The 7,488-nt window shown below is 33.3% G+C and overlaps 1 long non-coding RNA gene across 1 annotated transcript; it reads right to left on the bottom strand.

The window, feature by feature from the left end:
* Positions 1 to 554: 554 nt before the first annotated feature.
* LOC127721555 (uncharacterized) lies at positions 555 to 6,175 on the bottom strand. Its single transcript, XR_007991305.1, has 3 exons — positions 6,025 to 6,175; positions 1,568 to 1,677; positions 555 to 870 (listed from the first exon to the last, which is right to left on the bottom strand). It is a non-coding gene; the product is annotated as an uncharacterized LOC127721555 (long non-coding RNA).
* Between the last annotated feature and the right edge of the window lie 1,313 nt (positions 6,176 to 7,488).

Below are 7,488 nucleotides of genomic sequence, written 5' to 3'. Positions count from 1 at the left end.
CCTCGTGCCGACCCATTATGATAGACATGCTTATTCTTTTCTTTCACCATAAATCTAGCACGTTTAGATAAACAGGGACTATTTGGTAATTCCTTGTAGTCAGTGAATATATTTCAAAATATCAGAGGTAAAACTTCAGTGTACAACAGCCCTTTCCAAGGTTAGGGTAGGGTAAGGCGCCCGTAAACATATTGAACATCGACATATTCTGTAATTGCTTTAATTCAGTGGTTGTCGTTTGTTGCTGTATGTTCTATTTATTTTTTCTTTGTTATTTTCTACATAAACTAGTCCGTTGGTTTTTCTCATTTGAATTGTATTACATTTTGTGATATTGGGGCCTTTTATAGCTTGATATGCGGTATGGTTTTTGCTCATTGTTGAAGGCCTATAGTTGCACATTTCTACTTCATTTTTGTCTCCAAAGGATAGTTGTCTCATTGCTAATCATACTATATCTCCATATTATATATTTGTAGATAGAAATGACAAAAATCAACATGAGCTACTAGTATAATGTAAATAAATATCTTTTAAAATCATAAGATCTTTCTTTTATTATATATCTTCTGTTCAGTATTTCTAAACCTTGCACACTATAAACTTGTGGGTGTGATCGTAGAAGTAAGACCACATTCGTCGTAGACTATTTCGTATGTACGGCATTGAACATGTTTTTACATTAACGTTGAATTTCCGGTCCATGTCGTTGTATCCTGGGACGTACCAACCACTCCAGTAACCATTAAACCATTGAATTTTGTATGCAGCAATCTTCCCCCCAGCTGCAACTTGATCCACTTGCATGTTCAGTCCCGCAGGCCATCTACAGTCCCTTGTTGGTCCTCGCGTGATCTCAGTACATTTCGCCTGAAACAAAATAAGTTTTTACAGATTTATAAAAGAAACGTTCGAAGATTACAAATAAAGCAAGTCTTCACAATAAAAATATAGAATTTCAAATACTAGTACACCTCAGGTAAAAAAATGCTTGAATAATCATTATTCGTAGTATATTACTTTCGTAAGATTTGCATGGCGGGTGACTCATGCATAGCAGGAGACGCTTACTCTGTCGTCGACGCACCTGGTTATGTGATTCCCACAGTTTCTGTTGATTACCTTGATTTTTCATTTCTTGATCGATTAACGAGATTTGGATATCGATGAAATACTGTCGCCTTAATGTTTACAGTTCAACGTCCATTTTATTCAAATATTTTATACAAGATGTCAAATTTTTTCCATAGTTTCATAATCGATTGAAAAGTGCGTCTGTTATGAACATTTAGTTATCTCTAATTTAAGAAGCAAAAAAACTTTTATAAAAATATAATTTGAAAAATTAAGAAATGAAGGTTCCAACTCAGTTAGGCAATGTTTACCATACATGAATTTGGTTACCCTATGAAGGTATATTTTGGTCATAATCATAGTCTACTGACATTTCTAAGTAATAACTCTGGTTTTCAAATTTTTAGGTAAATCCAAAAAAGTGCATCGGATTCACGTAATTTATGAAATGATTATTTCATATACACTGTAAAAGGATATTGATAAAACAAACCTGTGCAGAGGTGTCGTAAATAATTGCGTCACTCAATCCATAAGTAATACCAACAAACAAAACAATCAGTGCTGTCAAACTCAATATTGACATAGTTATTCTTCACAGTTCTTCAATAATGAAAAAAAACTTATATGTAATATTTAAATTGCTATAAGGATATATGCTATATATAAATGAGGATACTGATTTCCCATACAGTCCGAGGTAGAATTTGAATATTATTTTTCCCAATTACCGATATTGTTCAAAATTGTAGTTTTATTTCCAGGTTTGCTGTCATGCTAAAATGATCAAAAACTTAGCCAGTACAAAGCAAAACAATATTTGTATGGCCATACTTATGAATTAACTGTGTTCATAAAATTTTGAATTTTTCGAAATTCTAAGGATTTTTCTATCCCAGGAATAGTTTACCTTAGCTGCATTTGCCAAAACCCTTCCGAACGTTTGGTCCTTAATGTCTTCAACGTTTTACATTATTTGACCCTTTTTTGCATTTTTATTTGAGCGTCAATGATGAGTCTTTTGTAGACGATACGCGCGTCTGGCTAACATTGATTATCCTGGTATATATGATGAACGCGCGTCTGGCTGACATTGTTTATCCTGGTATCTATGATGAGTTTATTCATTGAACCAACAGGGGACCCCTTGATAATGTGTTTACAAAAACATGGTGTATTTACTTTATTATCTTTCATACTGTGCACATTTAACTAAACCAATTTTCCATCATAGGAGGATCTTAATTATAAACTGTATTGTTGCCCTTCTAAATTACTTATGCTCCAGTGTCGATTATATGAATGATATATAGATGGATCTGTGAATAACTTCCAGTGACAAATTAATACTAAAATTTATCAGGACGAAAATAAAAATGGCCACCCCCCATTGTATACTAGTTCCTATGTAGAACAGACTAACCAGAGGTCACCTGCTTTGAGACCTACACAGTACTAGTAATAGACATTTGCGGAAACTAGGTCTATACCTATGATTACACTTAGACTTACGATTACAGTTGACGAAAAACAAAAGGTCCTCTCAAAATAAGATATTACACCCAATTGAGATACATAATAAAATGAAATGATATTTTTTTATCATGTAAATAAGTCTTTTCGACGACACACAAATGTAGAAACTTAAGGTCACAACAGATGTGAATCGCCACAAAGTCCCCATAACTTTGTGTTTTTTTTAATTCTCCGAATGCGTGTTTAACCTCTACTCTATAGTGTGTAATATGTCTATTTAATTTTCTACACTTCCTCTGCATATTTTGGGATTTGTCTCATGTAAGGTGTCAATACTGGATATCTGTTCGGATATATTTTGTCGCCTAACAAAAACAGCTCTGTCGGGAAAGGTTATTCTTGTCCTATATTTCTTCTCAAAATACCGGGGTATATTGCTGATGTCAAAGAAATCCGCTCACAACATAACATTTCCTGTCTTTGTTGAATATTTCAACTTGAGTGTGAATGCAGTGACAATGTTTGTGTCCCGGGAAATACTAGTAATACTGTTCTTGTAGTTCCGTTATCGGCCACAAACTTTCCGTCGATAGCCCTACTGCAAACGGAAGTTTTGGCCACACACCTGGTATGTTCTACTAATCATCCAAAGAAGGCCAATAGATAAGACGGTTATACGTTTCTTGAAATAGGTATACATGTATGTTTTTCATCTTTGGTAGTCGACACACTAAGGTCAACTATTTCAGAAATCATATAAGACGGTTACGATTGGGAGTCGTACAACTTATACGATTACACTTTTGTATCCGCAAATTAAATACTCCTTAACCGACTTAAATAGTTTGTGATTTATTTAAACAATAACGTTTAGATCTTGCCAAATAATGTAAACGGTATTTTTCTACTGTTTTTGACGTTAATGATACATGTAGTAAATATCGCGTTGGCGATTTTTTAAAAATACATGTATCAGCTTATAATTTATTCCTTGCCACTGGACGTTAAGCAATCAACAATCAATCAATATAATTTATTTCTTATGAATATTAAAATATCTCGTTATAAATGATGTGTCATGTGTTTGATCATAGATGTATAAACCCATACATCTATGGTTTGATTAAGATTCGGATCCAATTAATATTCGTGTGCTTTCAAGTATCTTTAAAAGCAAAGACCATTTAAGTCAAGAATGATGTAATGTAGTTTTATTTGATAACATACAAATATTTTATTTCTAAAGAAATAAAAATAAATCATCGTTTAAAAAATGTTTGACTTGCATTAAATCTAAAATAGGGTTCACAACTGGAGTTCCGTGTACAACTGGAGTGCTTTAAGAATATTTTAACAAAGTTCTTGAAGGTCTTTACTTTGAAATTCTTGATTTAATTTAAAATGTTATTAGATATAAGAAGATGTGGTATGAGTGCCAATGAGACAACTCTCCATCCAAGTCACAATTTATAAAAATAAACCATTATAGGTCAAAGTACGGTCTTCAACACGGAGCCTTGGCTCACACCGCACAGCAAGCTATAAAGGGCCCCAAAAATTATTAGTGTAAAACCATTCAAACGGAAAAACCAACGGTCTAATCTATATAAAAAACGAGAAACGAGAAACACTTATGAACCACATCAACAAACGACAACTACTGAACATCAGATTCCTGAGTTAGGATAATGCATGTATATGCTTAATGCAACTTAATTTACGCTTATTTTTTTAAACAAGGAAACGATGCAAATGGGCATTTAGAACCCATAAGTAGAAGAAAAAAAAGACTCCACCATTGTCAAAAGAAAAACGACGAAAATACAAACAAAAGTCCACAAAAACTCCACAAAGAAACATAGAGTTCATTTCTCCATGACGATAAAAAAATCAACTGATTTTGACGGATCATGGTATATGTTTTATAATTATAACGGTAATGTTTATATAATTGAGACCTCTGATAAATGCGGATAATTTGACAAACCACAATATAAATTGAATCAAGTTGTCGCTAACGATAGTCGAAAATTAACATTTGGAGCCTGACGGTAAAAGGCATTTCAACCGTCTTGAAAGATTTCTAGGATCACGTATTAGAACACGGACCAGTATATGTAAAGATGAATATATATCTGTAATCCGGTGTACCTTAATAAAGGAGAAGATAGCAAGGGGGATAATAAAAAAACAAACATTGTGGCCAAACACAAAAACAACGAAAATAAAATCAACAATGCAGAGAAAATAAAAGACACCCATAGTATAAATATCAAAACATTTGTCGGGGAGTGATAGACAATGCGTTATTTTGATTTTAAATGCTCCAAAAATCTCCAAGGACGGAGAATGATAACACAATGCGTTATACTGAAATTAGATACTCCAAAAAATTGTCGGGGAATGATACTGTAAAGGAATTGCGCTAATATTAACGTACCTTTTTGCAGTACGGCCGCTATCTTTGTGACGTCGCGTTATTGTGATATTTTTATGTTTATTGAATAGAAACTTATAATGGCAGACGTAGTTCTATCTGTAACGCCTTAGTGAAGCTTACGATCAAAATACACAACGCAACCCATTAATCTACAGATACACAATGCGTTATATTGAAATTAAATGCCCCAAAAAATTTGTCGGGGAATGATACACAATGCGTTATATTGAAATTAAATGCTCCAAATATCTCACGGTCGGGGAATGATACACAATGCGTTATATTGAAATTAAATGCCCCAAACATCTCACGGTCGGGGAATGATACACAATGCGTTATATTGAAATTAAATGCTCCAAACATCTCACGGTCGGGGAATGATACACAATGCGTTATATTGAAATTAAATGCCCCAAACATCTCACGGTCGGGGAATGATACACAATGCGTTATACTGAAATTAAATGCCCCAAACATCTCACGGTCGGGGAATGATACACAATGCGTTATATTGAAATTAAATGCCCCAAACATTTGTCGGGGAATGATACACAATGCGTTATACTGAAATTAAATGCTCCAAACATCTGTCGGGGAATGATACACAATGCGTTATATTGAAATTAAATGCCCCAAACATTTGTCGGGGAATGATACACAATGCGTTATATTGAAATTAAATGCCCCAAATATTTGTCGGGGAATGATACACAATGCGTTATATTGAAATTAAATGCTCCAAACCTATACAATGAGTTACGTTTTTTAAGAAAAGAAAAGCAATACTAAACCTTAGAACGGTATTTATTTGAACGGTCAATTTAATATACAGTTCTGGTACCCCTTCCAAAAAATTGTAGCTGAGAAACGCCCTTTCGTTTGAAAAACCATCGAACATCTATAAGTCTATAGTATAACAATTAAAATACAACAACGACGTATGATTTTCTAAACCAAACATGTAAAGTGTTGCATGTAAAAATTTACATAAAATAGCATTTATGGCTCATTACGACAAACATATCTATACTTACATTTAAAACCGTATATAAAAGTATAGCTGATATAAACTAAGCAAATGCTTTCAACCTCCAAAACTTTAACGAATACTGAAAAATTTCACGCTTGTAGAAGTAATTTCGCTACTTTATACTTTGAAGATTGTTTTGAACTTTGTAATACATACACAGATTGAGGAAGAGTGAGGAAGAAGGATGCAATAGCGTTTTGATTTCATTGGCTATACAAGAAGGATGTAATGCTCAATTTTCGAAAAAAATAAAATCAAATCAATAGAAATGTGTAAGCAACATATGGCAACCACCACGGAAAACCACATGTATGTACTTTTGATTTAAAAAAATTCTTTCAGCTAAAAAAGATTAGATAAATTAACATGTAAAGTAACATTTCTGATTGATTATGATTGTATAAGAAGTTAGTTGTATTCAAGATTGTATTGTGTATTGAAAGAATGTAGAATTTTTAGTCCAGAGTAAATAAATACAAATAAACAGTTAAAATGCAACTGCGACGTGCAATTTACCAACCAGTAAAGTTAAGTGTCGTAAAAGTAGATAACTTAGCATACTATGACATACAGTTTAGCTCCACTGATGAGTCTTATGTGGACGAAATGTGCGTCTGGCTTACCAAGTTATAATTTTGTTATCGTTGGGTTGTTTTCACTGACATGTAAACCGTTCCCAAAAGTCTAAGTTAAACTGACAACGCCATGGCAAATAACGAAAAACGACGGGATGACAAACAACGGTCTACAGAACTGGAAAACTAAAGACTGAGCAACACGAACCCCATATAAAACCGAAGTACCTTATACAAACCGAAGGAAACAATCTAAATCTCCTACATTTATTGAGTACTTCGAAAATGATGAAGCTTCTAGAAATGCAATGGCTTATTATAAACCTTAAAGACAATATTTTGTATTTATCTTATTGGTATACCATATAAATAAACGATTAAGTTGGCTTTGCAAGTAAAATACATTTGTATACTCTAACAAGTAGAAATATGTTTGTAACATATTGTCATTCTGACATCCTGAAAGGCGGACCTAAATGAGAACACTGTATTTCCGTACACTAACTATCAAATAACATATTTCATTCAGATTACAAAAGTGTTGTCAGTAATGAATTTTCAATCCTTATGGATACCGTTTCTTTAGGAAGGCAGTAGCATACCAATGATAAGCTAGAAAAGGCTCCAATATGCAAAACAAATGTACATGAGAAAATATGTGTATGCTTCTTATGTTCATGATGTTTAGATATGTGAATTTGTCTCAACCCTATCCAGGACGCAAACAGGCTGTAATATAATGTTATGACTTTAGAATTGTTTTTTAAACAGACCAATTTACAAATTTGGTACCCACGAAGCGAGTGTCCGCACGGACACCCTGACATATTATTGTCGTCTGTGCGTAAAATATATACAATTTTTCGAAATACCAAGGTTTTCTACTCCACGAA

The sequence above is a fragment of the Mytilus californianus genome, unplaced genomic scaffold, assembly GCF_021869535.1.
Source record: "Mytilus californianus isolate M0D057914Y unplaced genomic scaffold, xbMytCali1.0.p SCAF_12, whole genome shotgun sequence".
Classification (NCBI taxonomy): domain Eukaryota; kingdom Metazoa; phylum Mollusca; class Bivalvia; order Mytilida; family Mytilidae; genus Mytilus; species Mytilus californianus.
Note: the sequence above shows the minus strand (reverse complement) of the source record. Positions and strands in the feature narration are given on the sequence as shown.